The sequence below is a fragment of the Artemia franciscana genome, chromosome 3 (assembly GCF_032884065.1).
Source record: "Artemia franciscana chromosome 3, ASM3288406v1, whole genome shotgun sequence".
NCBI classification, from domain to species: Eukaryota; Metazoa; Arthropoda; class Branchiopoda; order Anostraca; family Artemiidae; genus Artemia; species Artemia franciscana.
Genome location: NC_088865.1, coordinates 46,756,365 through 46,776,172, shown reverse-complemented (window position 1 = coordinate 46,776,172; position 19,808 = coordinate 46,756,365). Strand labels below are relative to the sequence as shown.

The 19,808-nt window shown below is 35.9% G+C and overlaps 1 protein-coding gene across 1 annotated transcript in view; it reads right to left on the bottom strand.

Annotated features, from left to right (window-relative positions):
* Window positions 1-17,098: 17,098 nt before the first annotated feature.
* Window positions 17,099-19,808, bottom strand: part of LOC136025334 (uncharacterized) — a 28,015-nt gene continuing 25,305 nt past the window's right edge. Inside the window, exon 2 of the transcript XR_010617072.1 lies at window positions 17,099-17,653. The gene's annotated coding sequence lies outside the window, so the exon portion shown is untranslated. The remainder of the gene's footprint in view (window positions 17,654-19,808) is intronic.

Genomic DNA, 19,808 nt, shown 5'->3' with positions numbered 1-19,808 from the left:
TTCTTTCTGCAGCTAACAAGTCGGATGTTGGGCCTCTGAGTTTGGTGAACCAAATGACTGTATTGCTGCTGTTTAATTAGGATCTGTTCCGGCAGCCTCCTTGCTCCTCTCATACTTGGAATAATCTGGGGTACCACTTTCTGCTTATTAACCTATCACTTCAGATTGACTTTGGTAGGTTTTGTTTTTATGATGATTTGATGATAAATGTTAACTAAGGTAACATCTGACCGGCCCCATAATTTTGAGAAAAATCAAATTGACCTAAATGAATAACATAAATCGGTGGGATCAGTTGGTGATAATTATCCTGATCTTTTTATCCAGTCTTTTCCTTCCAGCAAATAAATAAGTAATGACCAAATCCCTGCATTTAATCAGTCACAATCATCCCGAGTCGCGTTTTGGAATTGTCGCGGAGTGCTTAGTAGTTTTGATTTTCTTTCCTCTTTCCTTTCTAGTAAACACATTGGAATTATGTGTGACATTTCTTAGTGATAGTAATAGCTCTTTAGTTAGTATAATTGGGTATAGAGTACATAATAGAAATAGAGCTATCCGTTAGAAAGGTGGACTTGCTCTGTTTATTAACCAGGATCTGCATGTTCGTGAAATTGCAGATTTCAGCGATTTATACCAAGAGATTGAGTTTGAATTCTTGGTTTTTGAAATTATGTCTGGTAAAGAGAAGCTACTACTATGCATGTTTTATCGGCTACCGGGATCAAGCGCCTCGAGTTTTATTAAGTTGAATGATCTTACGCAGCGGCTGAATTTTAGGAACCAGAAAATGTTATTTATGGGATATTTTAATATAGATTTAGGACTGGTGAATTCGGAGGCCTATGCCTCAAGATCTCAGCCTGTGAATTTACTGACTAATTGTTATTCTGCAGGTTTATTCCCAACGGTAAGAATGCCAACACGGATTTGTGAACAGTCTGCTTCAGTTATAGATAACATATTTACGAATTTTAGTCTGCAACCGAGTTACATCAACTTAACTGATGCTTCAGATCACTTCATCCTATTTGGTGAATTTTTGATTAACCGTTGGAAATCGAATACGAATATAAAAGTAAGAAGGACTATTGACAATATATCTACAAAAATTTCAGAGCCACATTAGCTTGTACCGATCGGAACTCAGTTTATGAAGAAACAGACTCAGACGCAATGGCTGCTCTATTTGTTGAAAAATTCTCATCTGCTCTTGACTCTGCCTGCACTTTTTCAAAAAGGCACTCTGGTAGGTGAACGACAACGAAAAAGCCATGGATCACGCAAAGATTACTTACCAATATTGAGGACAAAAAATATGCAGTTCAGGCAATATTTTGATAATTTTGATTAATTTGGTAACGAATTCAAAAGCTATAAAAACACTTTGACATCCCTGTTTAGGAAAGCTAAACAGGCATATTACCTTAAAAAGTTTCAAGAAGCAGAAGAATCGCCAACGAAGACATGGACTATATTAAATGAATGCCTGAATAAGCAAAAAACCAACACATTTCCCGAGACAATGATGAACCGTAGAGGAGCCTTGCGATTGGTCAACTATCTGCAGATATGATTAAACAAAATACCTGCCTTCGTCGTTCACCTCCTCTATGTTTCTGTCACCAGTCACCAAAGATGAACTCCTCAAGATAATACAAGCCATGAAAAACGGCCACTCCGAAGGTCTAGATGGGTTGTCCATCCTCATCAAGAAGACTATGGATAGCTGTCAGCATCATCGCACATGTCATCAATTCTTGCTTTAAGGACGGAATCTTTCCCACTCTTTTCAAGTCGGCGAGGGTCATATACCTTCACAAAGGTAGCGACCCCAAGCAGTCTTCGAACTACCGCCCTATCTCTATTCTCTCTGGTTTTTCGAAAATCATGGAGCGTTGCATCTATAACAGAGTGATGAATTATCTGACTGATGAAGAAGTCTAAATTCTTCATCATGCATCAGTTTGGATTCAGAACTGGGCACTCTACCAAGCATGCTATACTGGTTTTGCTACAATTCCTAAATGATGCAATGGACCGTAGCGAAATACCAGCTACTATATTTGTGGATGTGAAGAAAGCATTTGATACGATTTGTCAACTGATTCCTCTGGGTAAGCTTGACAACTGCGGAATAAGAAGCAATGCTCCCTTGCTCATCCAGTCTTACCTTACTGGTGGGAATCAATTTGTGGATGGAGGTATAGTAAGACTGGCAAAAACCCCAAGTTCAGGAAAGGGAGGAGTATCGCAAGGTTCAATTCTTAGACCACTTCTGTTTCTAATATACGTCAATAGCCTTATGGACGCTATCGCAGGTGATAGACTTGCTCTACTATTCGCAGACGACACAGCTGATTCCGTCACAGGCACAGATGAATCATCGGTCTGAGAACACATCTGTCATAGTCTCATAAAGCTATTGCAGTGGTTTACTGACAACCGCATTGTTTTAAATTCATCGGAGATCCATTTTATCAACTTTTGTCGACTTTCTCATGCCCTGTCATCGTTTCCTCAAATATCTGCCCATTTTAGCGGAGAACTAGTTACCATTACTAGAAAAGAATGTTGTAAGTACCTAGGTCTTATAGTTGATGAAAATTTATCTTGGAAACTTCATCTGGTTAGACTAAGGATTCAGCCAGGAAAAAATGTAGGGTTACAGCGGTATCCAAAATTTTACCTCCCTTTCCCTGCCCGTAAGTCAGTTTATTATTCTTTAATTCATTCTTATTTTAATTATTGTCCCATTACTTATTTAAATATTAATAAATATCAAATTATGCCCCTTAAACGTCTTCAAAATAAAGCCCTTGGTACATTAAGAACACTCCTTCCTTTCCCATTGGCGTTCCCTGGTAATTCCCCTACTAAGAGTCTAAATAAATTTTTCAGCATATTCCCAGATGATCTAATAGTTACCGTTGGCTCTTGATTTATTAATTCCTCGCTAATTTCGTTTGTTCAGAATACATGTAGTCTTTTAAGACATTCAGCTAAATTGCCTTGCCCTAGGATTCATACTGAAGAATCCAGACTTTCTACAAAAAATTCAATAATAAAGTTTTGGAACATTTATGAAAGTTATGTGGATTCACATTCTTCTAAAAATTATTTAAATCTATATCTAATAGATAATTATTAATTAATATGAAGTCATGGTTGCCGGTGCTGGTGTTTATTTATATTAAATACATTATTAGACGTGGATTGTGGGCTGTGAGTTGAATGTGGAGTTTTATTTTCGTTTTTATGATTTGTATTTTTATTGTTTATTTATTCTCTATTTTTCATTACTTTTGTAATATTATTTATTCTTTTCTTCTAAAGGTGCCGGTTTTCGAGTATAGGCACCCTCGTTAAATATTTTTCTTTTCTGTTGTATGATGTATTATAGTTTAGTAGTGAGTGAAAACAGTTTGAAAATTAAAAGGACTTGAACTTGAAATAACAGTTCGAATAATATTCGAAAGTAAATCGATATTCCCATTCAGGTGCCTTCAGAGCCTTAGCCTAATTACTTGTGAAAGGGATTTTCAAACATTTTGTCAAACAGAAAATCCAGCAGAAAAGTCCACATGCACATTTCTGTATAGAGTTTGTCAATTACTTTTTCATTTCTTAAGCGTAGCATGACCATTGACAGAGCCACACAGAGATAAAATACTTAACACGGGTGTACGCCCACAACATTATTGGGAGAAGCTGGGCCTAGAATCTAATACCAGGTTCTGGTGCGGATTGGGTTTACGTTGGAACTGAACACACACTAATATAACCAACAAGAATGTAAGAAGTGCTTGAAGTGATCTACATAGAAAAAAGAGATGAGACATTCAAGTATTAAGTTTTTTTTTTAATCATTAATGTCCATAATATTTCAATGGTGATAAACAGCGAATTCGTCATATATGTAATTGAACTTGTCATTCTCATTTAATCGTTTAAAAGATTTCTTTTACAAAGAATTCGATTCAGCTTATCAAACAGTTAAATAGTAAACGACAAGTATGTCAATAGTAACAAAACTCTAAAAACTAGAATTTTCATAGCAAGAAATATATCACAAGAATCTACTTTTCACAATGATTAAAAATAATAATACAAACTGATATTTGGCTACTGTCCCAATCCCCTAACAGTAAAAGTTCTGAAGCCTTTTAAATCACTTGCGCTTTACTGAACACAAAATATATTATGAACATTTTTTATATTCATAACGCTGAAAAATAATAAAAATACAGTTAAATAAAATATTGAATTACTGAGATTTTCTTGAGCTGATATCGTTACATATTAAACATTCAGATTATTTTCATTTTTAATTTCTAGTCACCTTATAGTGATTTATGCTTTATTTATCGTTGATGCTTTGAAAAATTAAAGTAAACTGTTCAAAATACATGTAGTTTTCAGTACAATGCAAGCGATGCAATATGCTTAAGAACTTATACGGTTGGCGAAGGAGGGGAGCAGTATCCAAACACCAGTTGTAGTAGTTTTGTTCGTTTTAGGTTTATCTTGAACATTTAATTTGAGCTTGTTTTATGATTTTTTTTTTATCTACAACAGTAGCTTATTTATTATCTTTACTTACGATCTGGTTATTTATTTTAATTTTTGTTCGTTTTGGGTTTAATTTATTCTTTGATACCAAATTTTGGCGGTTTTGAGGTTGAATTATTATAAAAATATTATGCTCATACCAACGTGTTTTCTATAGATTTGTCTTAAAAGCACGAGAGTAAAAAGTATTATGGCACCAAGAATGGCGCTTTTTGATGTCATTTATAGATCAGAATTGGTTAGCAAACCGGACCATTGCACTGTTGAAAGAACCATCGCTGAAAACCTTTCAGTCGAAGTTTGCAGTCTCCCATCAAGGTTGCGACAACCTAGTAGCATTTCATTAGCATTCACCAAACATAACTCCGCAAGTGTATGTTATATAACACATAAATGCCTTCTTTTCTTCTAGTAGGAGTTTGATACTTAGTTTAGTTGATACTTAGTTTGATAGCCTTTTATTTACAAAACTTTTTGGCAAAATGCAGCCGTCTTCTGGGAAAAAAAAAGAAAAAAAAAACTAAGTAGAAACCATCAAATAAACTGGTTTCAATTAAAAACGACGCGACAAAAAAAAAACAACATTCGCTTTTCAGTGAAACGGCTGTTGGTAACAAAGCCTAATTATTCGTAAATAAAAGGCAGGGTGTCACTCTCTTGGCAAAAAAGGCCTCATTTCTAGGAATTGTTTTGTTCCTGTACGATATAAAAGGCGGGGTGTCCTCGTCTTCGCAAAAAAGGCCTCGTTTCTAGGAATTGTTTTGTTCCTGTACGATGAAAAGGCATTTCCATCTTCGTTCTCACTTACGTCACACTTATAGTAATTTCTTGTCCTTAAGAGAGGGATTTATGCCCCCCCCCACCTTGTCTAAAATATTATTTAACCTCGCTGTATATGAACAGAAATTCAAATCAATATATAAAAAACAGCTAGTTCATTATTGTGGCTACAATGAGAATATTATATCAATAAATATCTTACATATGTTTCATTATATGTGCTGCGGAGCAACAGTAGGCGATAGTTGTTTGTAACTCGATCTCTAACTTCGAGACCTTTTACAGAATGGCAATATTACAGATTAGCAAGTATGGAGTTTAAATAGTGTTTGAAAATGTTAAGAGCTGAAGAAATTAAGGACAATAAATTTTGTTGAATTTCAGCTGTGTAAACAAAGTCAGGCGATTCGTGAATAATATTCAATCAAGTCTAATGAAATATATATACATAAAACTTCGAATGAAAACCCTGAGGTCAGTTAAAAGATCTTGCATTGGTCAAAAGTATAGAGCATACCTTGATTTGAAAGATACATTTCTCCATGTCACAATCCGCTAAATGTCCCAAAAATACCAAAGGTTAGTTGGCAAGGGAAAAGGCTTCAAAAGAAAATGTTTCAAGATACCATACCGAAAAGAACCATTGTACTTAACTCAGAAAATTTTTGAAATTCTCTAACATTTTTTGTTTTCTTAATACATTTCAAATACAGATCCGATTTAACCGCAGGATAAACCACCAGAACGTCTTTTCTCAATGTTTTTATCGTCCCAGCCTCTCTCCCCCTCAAAAAGTAGATAGAAGTGAAGGTAACGACCAAACGATCCTTTACAGTAGATACTATTCCGAAATCAATCAGTTAATAAAATAATAGGTTGGTAATTATCTGTTAGCAGATAATTATACACTCGAGAATTTGGATCTATGAAATCAGACAATAACCAGAAAATTACTGTTTGCATACGGAGACAATTAGCTTCGGCTCAGTAGAAAACTACATTGTAGCAAGTCTTTTCTTACATGAGTCTTAAGTCTTTCCTCTTTCACACCGATTTTTTTCACCCAGTATTCGCTTCCCAAGGTTGAAGAACGGTGGCTTTATATATTTCAAACCAAGTTTTAAAAGACTTTCTTCATTTAAACCTCTTTTACCGATGGGTTGCCCAGTTATACAAATCGTGTGCATCACGTGGCACGCGCCACGCAGGGTGTAGAATGTACTGTGTTCAGCACGAATAATACTGGTATTTTTGGTGGTGGAAATGGCACTTTGAAATGTACAATTAAAAAACGCAAAATTCCTTGGTTGAGTAATTTCAGCAAAGTACTAGTTTTTAGAATTATATAAATACACAGAAAAATCACGATCTAGTTTGTTTAATCTAGTTTTGTAGATATATCTTGCATAATCTGTGAAGCAAAAATATGATTTATTTTAAGTTTCAACTTCAATCTTTATTTTCGTACCAAAAACTAACATTTTTTAATCAATTATTACACTAGGTGGTAAAAGCGCGCAGCCCCTTGTCTACAACTTGGCTTTACAATGTAACTGAACGTTGTTCAACACGAAGTATCAGACAATGCAACATTTTTACGAGGCATTGTAAGTGTTATCAAACTTATTTTATTTAATTGCATAGAATCAACATGAAGCAACTTGTCATTTGAAAAAACAGTTTTGATTTCGGCTCAAAATTTCACAAATAAAATCGCCTATCTTGGGATTTAAACTGACGAGCTCATATCCCAAGGGGGATTTTATTCAAACATCTTTCTAATGCCTATTGTTTTTGTCATGCATTACGAAAAACCCACCATCTCTGCAAAACGTTATCGGACGATAAGCATCTTGTCGGATATGAAACAAATTCTTATGTTTTTTGTAAAGGTACGCCTGTTTGCATGGCGAATGCCTTTATAGAGTAAATCTCACCTGAGTCCATTTGAAGTCTTAGTGTTGCTCTTGATTTTCATTTCGAAACTTATTTTTTAGTTTACAAATTTACAACGATGTTGAGTATCATCGGATACTTATGTATTATACCAAACACAGACAAAAAGTTTGTTGAATGTGAGATCTGAGAAAACCGCTTTCACAGCCACACAGACAAATGACGGGTGACAGAATGCATTGGACTTGTATGCATTGTATATTTGCAAATTAGGGGGGAGGGTGAGGTTGAGTTAATTTACCCCCACCCCACCCCCTTATTAGCAAATATATAGGACAAATTATATTATTACATGGACTAAAGTATTATATTTTCATTATGTTTTGGTATATTTCATTATGATTAGCGTAACTTCACTTCTTGAGTGTATTTGGTATAATACATAAGTACCTATCATTGTTATCAAAATCATCCTTCAAAAACAAATTGAGATACAAATACAAATAGCAACAAAATGAGATATTTTCAAACTTTTATTACTCACCTGTAACGTTTATTTTGCAACGTTTCATGTCTAACTTATCAAAGTTTAAACAAACCCGTTTAAAATTCGGTAATAAACAAGCCCGCTGATTTTAATAGACTCCCAAAATAGGGTGGGTACCAACGTTTACTTGTTATTTAGCTAAAACCAGATGCCGGGTTGCCACCTCTAATGATTTATCGCTATTTCTAGTGATTTTTTTTTGTATTGCCGAAATCAAGTGATCTTTTTTGTCATCCGCTGGCAACCTTCATCAGATGATCAACTGAATTTGAAGACTATTAATTTAAATTCAACTACAATGAGGAGATTATCCAATGAAATTAGTTCAATTAAATCAAAAAATTGATGAATCATAATATTAACAAATTGAACTCATTCAAATTAAATCCTAACATTAACTAAAGTCTCTGTTATTCAGAGATTATTATCCTAAATTTATTTCCATTCTCACAGTGATTCTAATGATTCTTCACCTTTCAAAGCTTGCGCAAAGAAATGCGCTTAGGCATACATAAATTCAAAGAAGACAGGGGGATTTTTGGCAAGTGATATTACTAGGCAGGATGTTGCTAGGTAAGATGTTGCTAGGCAAGAGTGTGTCACTTCTAAAAAAGAGCGATTTTATCTAGTTTATAGCATTCAGATTTCGGCAACTCTCGGAGAATTCGAGACATTAGCAAAATATAGTCCATTATTTTCCAGACGAGCCCAGGAGTTCTTTACTTGGTGCTTTTCGTAGAAAAAGGAGAAAATCAAATAAATGAACTAAAAATAAAACTTAAACTTTTAACCGTAATGAAAGTTAACAGCAGTGTCTAGTGCTGCACATTCAGCAAGCCATCACTGAGCCCAGTAGTAAACTTCAAAGAGACCCTCTGTTGGCAGTTTTCCTAGCCGTTTCTTCTATTATGAAAACAGGGGCGAATTCAGTGCCATGTTGGCATACATACCAACATAAGATACAGTGGCGTAGCAAGAAATTTGGCCGCCAAGTGCAAATGTTGAATATAGGCTACTGCCCTTTACGGAAAAAAAGACACTTCTATTAATTTTTCTGTTATTTTTCCATGTTCGGACCTCTACAAATATATGCAAGAGAGTACCTAGAAAGGGGGTGATTTTCCCCCAAAATTAAAAGATAGAGACAAAATTTGCAGCTTTTAGATACTTTTATAAAATGAGAAATTTACCAGGACTAGCGGCATATTAACGGAGCCGCTAACATTGTAATAAAAAAGAAGACATTGATGGGGAAAAGAACGTTTTGCATATTTGAATCCAGCAAAATCAATATGTTAACAAAACAATTAATAAAACTGTGTAAGAAAAAAACTTAGCGTGAAGAATTTGTCTTATTATAGTTTATTTCCCTTATAAAAGCGTGTGTTGGAATTCCGCTTTATAAATCCTGCATGTAAAACATGGACAAATTGCATAATTTGTCTTCCTTGCCCCGAGGATATGGCATCTACGAAGGCATAACTGTATTGGTTAAATGGCTTGTTACAATTTCTATTAGTATTAGACACGCCCTTTTTCCCAAATGCATCCGATCCGAATTCCGAGATCGTCATTTCATTCGAACTAGTCAAAAGGTCCAATAGCTGATTCCCCAGAGATGCCCTGCCCTCACGGCGCAAGGCAAGAATTTCTTAAATGTAGGATTCATCATTAACAAAAGGGGAAAGTTTGATTCTGGCTGCATCCAAAAAGGCTAAGGGCATTAAGTGAAACTTTGGAGAATATTGAGGGGCAGAATTGCAATGTTGAGGGTGAGGATCAGAAATATCTTAGGAACGACTAAGGGTATTAAGTTGATACTTTCAGGACACATTGAGGAGAATGTTGAAAAGTGGTTGGAGGGCTGCCTGCCCCACTCATGCCATTTTTAGCTATCCTCCTTCCAAAAACATTGATTCGAATTTTGAAATACCCATCTTGTTCGAAATAGTCTAAAGGTAACTATACCTATGGGGATGACGTAACACCCTACTGCTTTTCAGAGGGCTGCCGAACATAAACAAAACTCACTGTATGTATGTTGATTGTGAAAAGGGCGCATCAGCAATATCTTAGGAACAGCTGAGGATATTAAGTTCAAACCTTCAGGGTATGCTGAAGAGTGATCGTAGGGCAACCAGCCCCTTCCCCTTTTTATATACCCTCTCCTCTCAACACTGATCGAAATTCTGAAAAAATTATTTTGTTCAAAATAGTCAAAATGTTAGTAACTATGCCTTCAGGGATGCAACGTCCCAAACAGCCCTCAGGGCAAGGATTGTAAATATGCGATTTGCCTTTTTTTTCATCAGGATTTATCATTGGGAAAAGGGACAATGTTTGATTTAGGTCTGCTCGAAAAGGCTAACGGTATTAAGGTGAAACTTCGGGGACTGTTAATGAGGGTGTTAAACTTAATAAAAAGATATCATGTGTATCCAGTTTACACCAAAAACTTTCCAGCTGATATGCCAAAAAGGCGTATCACCAATAACTCAAGAACAGCAGGGGACATTAAGTTTAAACTCTCAGGACATGTTGAGAGGGGTGTTAAATAATGGTCGAGGGCAACCAGTCATTTCCCATTCCCTTTTTAGCTACCCTCCTCCAAAAAATGTCTGATGAAAATTTTGGAATAGCCATCTTGTTCAAAACAGTCGACAAGTCAAATAACTATATCTCCAGAGATGAAATAACCCCCACAGCCCATGAGGCCATAAATAATAATAATAATAATAATTTATTTATCACCCACTTTACAAAAACAGAGGTTAAGTGGAGTAAAATACAAAAGAAAAACAGCAAAAGTAATACAAGAAATAGATTTAATCACATACAGAAAAAAGACGGATAAGGCGATGAAAACATCCTAGCCTATAAATCGCTTCAATAGCAAGATTGGCCGATAATTTTTCGAAAGCACCAGTAATATCTGTCGCACAATACTTTCTAACCAGTTTTGTATTCCAGTAAGAACGAGGTAGATATAAAAAAAATTTGCAGTACCGGTAATAATTTATACGAATACGTTTTAGATCACCAGTCAACAGAAGTGGCCTAATACCAGAACAGAAGAGTACAGAATGATCGCAAAAATTTGAGTAAAGCCGAGTTAGCGCTCTTCTCCCATAGTGTCCACGAATTGCTACAATTTTAGAGTAACCGAGCCTCAGCTTATCACTAATATCTTTGACAGCACGAGACCGGAGAGCATTCATAGAATCGCAAACTGTTATTCCAAGCCAACGAAACGATTTAACACGAGAAATACTAAAACCACCGCAGTGTAGTGAATCTGAACAATTATTACCGTTGAAAACAAGAAACTCGCACTTGTCAATATTTAGGTACAGGCCGATATCGCGGAAAGCAGAAGTAGCTGACTTCACTGAACGGGCAAGACCAGACTCAGTTTGACTAATCAGAAGAAGGTCATCCGCATAAGCCAGATATGAGATATCAGATGGTCCTAGTAGGCACGTAGTCGATATTTTTGATAGTACATTTTCAATACAAGCATTAAAAATATACGGCGAAGGAACTCCCCCTTGTCTTACACCGCAACGAACAGGGATATGACCAAAATAAGAATTATCTAATGACTTAAGGCGAAGGTAAGAATGGGAGTACCAAAAACGATGCACGTGAATTACCGACGGATTTACTCCTCTCTAGCATAATGCTGTCCATGCTTGAGTATGATAAACACTGTCAAATGCTTTAGACAAGTCTAGGGTTGCGAAACGAAGTACACGACGAGTGTGATGGGCATCTTTTAATAAAGAAGTCAAAGCACGGTGAGCATGCTGACAGCCTAGCCCCGATCTAAAACCAGATTGATTATCATCATTTAGAGCAAGCTTAGTGATATAAGATAGTAGGAGGTGTTCAAAAAGCTTGCTAAGAGTACAAGCTACCGTTATTGGCCTATAAGAACTACAAGAAACCGGATCTTTTCCTTTTTTTTAGAAGTGACGTAACGCTACCGCATAAGAACGAGTCGGGCACACACGAACTACTAAAACACATTTGAAAAAACAGTTGGAGATGAGATACCAGTTCAAAAGAATTCGGAACAAGATTCAAAACACTAATCCCATCAATATCCAAAGATTTTGATTTTAAACCCTTAATACCTTTAACAATAGTCCACTTTTCAACTGGAATCACATGTCTCTGACATAAACGTGACGGCAAATTTTTTTCGAGCAAACGTGAGAAACGCTTATGCACTGCATAATTAACTTTCGAAAATATTTTTGAATAATGTTCGATCCAAGATGGACGAGGTATAATATCACTAGAACTTGTATCCGGAAACTTGGCAGATTTCACCGGAGTAACGAACGGCACGAAGATGGCGTTTATATTCGAGTTTCGTCTTTTGTTTTGATCAAACACAGTACCCCGAGAAGGTCGACCACAGGCAGGCCAAATTCTTAACCAGAAATTGGCCTTATTCTTGACTTTTTTCAGCAAAGGATCACACTTCCAAATTGGTTTTTGGGTATTCCGCCTGACACGGATCAGTGGGACGGCCACATCTTCAGCTTGCTTTATACATAAGATAATGTCACGATAATAGCGATTCAAATCAGCACGAGTATTGTCAATAATGGGGTACGCATTTGTGCAAAGAAGATGGAAGGGGGCACGTACGGTGGACATTTTCAAACCACTTATGCGACAGTGATGGTTGGTTCGAATATGCGTCAGAAGTAACCGTAATATCAAATAATCTCTCTCATCTTCATCAACATGTACTGCTGAAGTTTGTAATGAATGATAGCAGATACAGTGGTCCAAATTTGAGACAGAACCACTACAGTGGATATATGCAAAACTGAGGTCTTTCGCTAGGACCTTAAATGCTGAGGATAGACACTGAAAAAGCGCTTCCTTTCGTGTCGAGGAAACGGTGATGTCACAGTTTAAGTCGCCTATAAGCACCCACTTGTATCCGAGACGCTCAATACCAGATATGAGAGTCTTTAGTTTGTTGCAGGCATTAGCATAACTGGAGAAGGAAGAAACAGATCTTCTATCATGGGGCAAATAGGCGTTGATTAGGATCACGTCTGCAAGCCAGATTGCAAGATAGTGTTCAGATGATTGGTAGCAGCTAGGAGACAAATATCTAGGCAAAGATCGCTTAATTATACAGGCAAGACCGCCAGAAGGCCTACCTCGGGTATGGCGGGCATTCGTGGTGAAAACAGCATGTTGAGAGCTTTGCCTTAGAAAGTTTACACTGCAACTTGGGAGCAGGTGTTCTTGTAAGAGAACAACATCATGATTAACTAGTTTCTCATCAAGGCTTAACACTTTATCCTTTATCCCATTGATGTTGAAAGAGCACACTGAGACTTTATACTCATTCATGATTGCAAGCGAGAAGGTCGTGGAACTTTGGAATTTGCAAGAGCCTTTAGTTTGGAGCAACGAAAACTGTAAGCAACATGATATCCACTACAATTTGCACACTTTGGGGTGTTACTGCAAGGTGAGTAACTAGAGTTCATATGGGGACCAGAGCACCGTGAGCATTTGTAGTTTTGATCGAGACATTTTGCGGCAAGGTGGTCAGGTGATTGACATTTCCTGCAGCACCTAGGAATTCGCCGATATTCATACACTCGGAATAGTTCATAGCCTATCTTCAGTCCAGATTTAAGGGCCGAGGAAAGAGAGATTTCGTCTTCGAACGTAATTTTCACACAATTTGAGCTCCCAATTCTCATAGCGTCTCGAACACCCCTGCAAGCTTTAAGAGGCGCAAAATCAAGATCTTGTGCAACGCCTTTCATTATGCCGAAAAACTTTTTCTCCACCATTTTTGCTTCACAATCACGAAAAACCGAGCGTGCAGATTTGCAAAAGTCAGCAGCGGCCACGCTATCGATCTTCACAATCAATTAATCACCAGAGGCACGCACAGTATCAATGCACTCGTGACCAGAAATACAGCCAATTCTTTTCTTCCGTTTAGATGCATTATCAAGATCACGCGGTACATTCGTGATATTAACAGTGGCTTTGCTTATATCACTACCAATAGCACTGCTTGGGAGGCTGGGGAAATTCAGATCGTAAGTTGACATTTTCTCATTAACTTGCGAAAGAGTCTGTTGAATTTCGTTAAGCTTAGAAGCTATCCTGGAGTAAGCAACTGCTGGAATACAGGGAACTTCGGCTGGGGAACGGATAACAAAGATAGGCATGTCCTCAGATGAAGTTCTAACATGTCTTTCAAATGATTCAGAGCTGCGTTTGAACCCGTGCGCCTTGAATAGGGCTCGGTCAATTTCGGCAGCGAATCCCACAGGATTTTCTTCGATTTGGCAATATCACTTGACTCGAAAAATTCAACAGCAAATTTTAAGATCACTGTAGCTTCGACACCTTTTTCATTATTATACTACAGAAAGTTCAGAACCGGGCATAAACAAAGCAGTCCGTATCCATATCAGAGTCCATTTTCATACAAAAAGTATGTTAATCCAATTCCGAGTCAAAAACATAACCATGGGCAAAACACGTCTTAACCGCACGAAAGCTGAATGGTAGTTGGCTAAATTTCAGAAGCTCGAAATGCCAATAAGCGAGGGAAGCGTAGGCTCCTGCTATCTATTCCCCGCAATTTAAGGGAGACACACTCCCGGCAGGTATGACGACGCTTGCTACAGAAAACCTCCCCTCTTCTGCTCGCTTATTAGTAAAAATTTCCAAAAACAATTAATGAGTCTATATGATTTGATAATTATGACCATAGGATTATCTCTCACTTACTGAAATGCTGGATAATAATTTCACTCAAGGTCACGAACTTTAATCCTTTGCCAGGTATTGCGAAATCTAACTAGCTTCGCAGGGATTAAAATTCACTGAAAAAGCTTACTGGTTTGAAATTTATGATATCCAATTCTAGATAGATGTTTTCACCTTGAACTACGAAACGATACTGATTTCGTAGTTCCATTGTCGTAAGCTAAGTAAATTGCCCATTGTTTGCACGTAAGGTTGCTTATTGGGAAGAGGGGCACGTTTGATCCTAATTCTCCAAAAAGGCTATGGGTATTAAGACAAAGCTTATAGAACATGTTGAGAGGGATATCAAGCAAAATAAAAACACTCTATGTGCAAGAAGGTTTTTAAGGGAAACAAAAGCAATTTCTAAGGAAATGCTAAGGGTAATAAGTTAAAACTTTAAAGGCATGTTGAGAGAGATGATAAAAAAGGAACGGGAGGCAACCATCCAGCCCCTCCCCCTACTGCCCTTCTAGATGCCTTCCCCTAATACTGATAGAAATCTTAAAAAACATTTTATTCAAAATAATAGGGTATCGACGTAAAATTTTGAAAAAGTTGAGGGGTATGTTGAGCTATATCAAAAGGAACTATCTGTACCCAAGTTATCAAAAAGAGCTATCAGCAATATCTTAAGAACTGGTAAGGGTATTACTTTGAAAATTTCAGGGCCTCTACAACTATTACTACTAATGCAGCAGCTGCAAATGTGACTGTAACTGTGACTACTTATGACTACGACAGCTTGCAACTGTGACTGCAACTGCTACTAAATCTACTTGAGACTACTTTCGGAGGATGTTGAACAAAATTAAAACAAATTATGTGCATGTTAATTGTCAAAAGGGCACAACAGCAACATCTCAGGAACAGCTGAGGGCATAAAGTTGAGACTTTCAGGGTATGTTGAACAGTGCTTGGAGGGCAAAGGCCCCCCTTGTCAGTTTTATACCCATCAACACTGGTCCAAATTAAAAAATAGCCACTTTCTTGAAATTATTAAAAAGTTCTAACGACTATGTCTCTGGTAATGACATGCCCTCGACAGCGCCTTGTTTAATCCATAGGCAACGCAATAGCGTAACCTATGGTAAAGGGCCATAAGGCTTCAATATATATATATATATATATATATATATATATATATATATATATATATATATATATATATATATATATATATATATATATATATAGTTATTTTTCAAGGCCAGAATATACCAGGATGCCAATTGTTCCGATAAAGTATGTAGCCGTTTTCGAATAAAATACATACATAAATGAATAAATTTAAAAATTACTGTTCGTTATAAATATAGTACATATATATATATATATATATATATATATATATATATATATATATATATATATATATATATATATATATACATCGTTGCAACTTCAAAGATTTTTTGTTTCTTTCCTGCAGTAAATATTGAATATTTTTTTTTAAATACTATTTTGTATAATGATGCTCTGAAACATTAATGTAAAATCAACGAAAATACTCATTGATTACTATCGTACTCATCTATAAAACATTGAATCGAAATCCAAGTCTCGATGCGACAAAAAGAATCAGAGCCATCTATAAGACCGACTCTTCGCTGCTGCATTGCCAGCGTTGCAGATTAATTCTTATTCAAACTAAACTAACAATTAAAAATGTAAAGTTTTCTTTGATACTCGATATCGATGGACAGCTACAGAAAGCCTTACAGAATCGGTAACAGTAGCTTTATATAGAAAAATCCAAACAGCTAAAATTTAATTCAGATAAATATAAATCATCACACCCATTGCAGGGAGGGGACCTTCAGGCCTGATTCCCCTCCTAAATCTTGCGGTTTTCATCATAGTCTTACGCATTTTTCCCAGAGTCACCCCTCTCCGCAGTTTTTCGTACTCCAAGATAAGCAAAATCATAGGCAAATAAAGTAACGAATAAACTAAGATGAAGAGAAACATACAAGAGTTATGGCTGGTTGGTATAAAGTTGAAAAATCCAAGTTAATTTTGGCTCATTAAATCATAATATAAGATAAATATTATGATTAATTTCGAACTATTTACAACCAAAACACTTAAGAGCCCCAACAGAACAGCTTTTCAGAAAGAATGGAAGTACCTCCGGGCCCATGGTTCCCAAACGTTGAAATTTCAAAAGTCTTGAACACATTTAACCCAAAATCATTTTTATGGAGCAAATTAGCATCACTTCATTGTTTTGGAAAAACTTACTAGCTTTCTGAGCTTAGTTTCATCAATCTTGTAAGAGAGTGTAATATATATTTATTAATTATATGTTCGTTAAAACAGAAGTCAAATCTTAAAGCTATTATCAAAACTTTAGGACTCATATGGAGCAATTAATCTATTTAACAAAATAGATTCTTTTTAATGAACATTTTTTATCATAGAAATAAAACTGATCTTGACTTACTGATCATGAATCTTTTTAATCAAGACAATAACTCCTCAGCGTTTCGGATTTTAAAGTTAAAGCTGGCTATAAAAAAAATAGAAATATGATTTGTGTTTAATCTTTCACCTTAAAAGTGCTCGGTAACAATATAAAATCAGACATAAAACAAAATAAATTTCACATAAAATTAATCGAAGGGATAGTTTCGTAATGGTTTTACATATATGATATACTTTGCTGATATTTTATCATCATGCGTGGCTTAACATGGCGCCAATGAATTTCAACTCAATACGTTCTCATACACGGCCTGGAGTGTCAAGTTAAATTGACACCATCTATCTTATGATGACACAGACAATCTGAATTAGTTAAAGCAGAAAGGATTTTAGAGAAAAAAAAGAAAAGAAAATAAGATACAAAAAAAGAAGAGTCAAAATGATGCTGTAGTGATTTATTTTTGGTATTTGTTTACAAATTGGATAGTGAGATAAGTGAAAAGATGTTTGACTGGGAATAGCGAAGCCAATAGACGTATCCGTTTTGGTGATAATACAAGAACAAAAGTTAATAGTGGAAAAAAATTGTGCACCCTCTCTGCTCGACTTCTTCTGTCAAACCCCCTTGAAGAAAAATAGATATTGTTAATAAAAGAAAATGAACCATATACACTAAAATTATCGCAATAGCTAACTTTAAGTATTAATTTAACCATTAATAGCAAAAATAAAGGGGTCTATACACAGTAAAATATTGTCTTTAGTTAGGTTTTGGTGTGGGCTGAATCTTGATCTTAGCAAAACCTGATAATAAATTTCTTAACATTAGTTTAGTTGATAATGTAAATAGTAACTCGTACAATTTCCACAGCAACTTATAATTTTTGGAACTTTTTTTTAATTTAATAACTATAAACATTCTGAATAAATATTTTCATCCACTACTACTACTGCTACTATCAACTCACTCTAACATCAAGCCATCTGAAATCAACACAGCTTTGTGTGCTCCTCCTCCATCCCAATTTACTCAAAGCTTACCTATTTCCCCCCTCTAAAAAGTCCCAATTTGATTTAAATCCTTTCTTATGTCATCTTCCTAGCCCACTCGGGGACGATCTATTTTTCGTTTGACTCTAGATGGCTGGTCAAAAAGGAAGATCTTTGACAATCTGTCATCCTTCATCCACAAAACATGCCCTAGCCATCTCAACCTTTCTCTCATTATACCGTTAAAAAACATTAGTTTTCCATATTCACTACATCCACTATCTTTACTAATAATACTACCCAAGTAGGTCAAACAATCCACTTGATCAATCTTCTTGTACTCAACATCACCTCTTCACCTTCATTTATTTCAGTCTAAACGACTTAGTCTTAATATCAAGCTTATTTTTGCACCTGAACTCTCAAAACATCAAAAATAATTTTCATTTTGCTAACATTTTCATTTAGGACATCCAATCCATCAGCATAATCTAAGTCTAAGAGAATTTTACTTTCTCGTTTGATTTCATGCACTCCAATAGCCTTTGCCGTATTTCTTCTTTTGAACCCATTACTTAATATGGTAGATTTCTACGCACCAGTTGGCATGAATTTGAGTGGGCATGAGTTTCAAAAGAAAGTAAACGGTGTATACACAATAATTTAGACAGCATCAATTGTTATGCTATACGTAACCAGCATATTTAATAATTTTTCTCGAGATACAGTACACCATCGCCTAAATCTTCAGCTACATTTCAATCCTTAGCGAAAGCCTTTTATGTGCGCATATTTTGCATTATCAGTCATGTTGGCAGAGCTGGATCAAAAAAATTATAGTTACAAAGTTTTTTTTCGCCCCCCCCCCCACCCTTATTTGCTAGTTCAATAAGTTGAACCCATTCTTTTACTAGTAACGACCAATTAAACCGTTTTGTCTATAAAGTCATATGAATAATAAGGAAGACATTATAAAACTATGTTAGGACGATTTTAATACTTTTTCATAGGCGTAGCCAAAGAGGTTACAAGGAAAAGGGCAACCAAAGTAATAAGAATGTTGTAATATAAATCTAAAAAATGGGTAATTGTTCGAAACTCTATTAGCTTAAGATGAATTCTGACTGTAATCAAGCAGCGTTTGTGAAATCTTTTCTTAGGTTGTTTAATATCAAACTTAAAGAAGCTGCAAACTTGTAGCTTTGGATAGTTTGGATAGCCCTTTGGGTAGCTTTGGGTAGCCCTCCCATTTAAAAATGCATTCCCTGCAAAATAGTTGCCAATGATAAACGATTTTAAAATGTTTCCCAATCGTTGGGACCATTTTCTGCTAGGGAAGGAACATTCGGGGAACACAGTGAAACGATTAATTCACTGACATGATTACTCTATTTTCTTCCTAGTGGGACATTCGATTAAAAGAAAATCTAGCAATGCACAATACATTTGAGATTAGGTTGGACCCGAAAAGGGATATCTAATAGCTTGAAAGACTTCACCAATCGGTTCAGCTGGGTCAATAAGAATTATTAGTTTGATTAACTTAAGTCTAAAAAAAGAATATCGAGAATCCCTTATGGAATGGGGTAGCTAATTACAAATCTAATAGTCCAAAGTCGAAACATGTTTACATGGTTGGATGCCAAGACTCCTTCTTTAGACCCTTAAGTCTCTTCCTCAGACCCATTATACCTCCAACAATTGCCTCGACTTATGCTTACGATTCAAGCAGATGTTAAGTCATATATACAGTAAGCATAGTTAATTCTCTGCAAAACCTCAAAGTTCA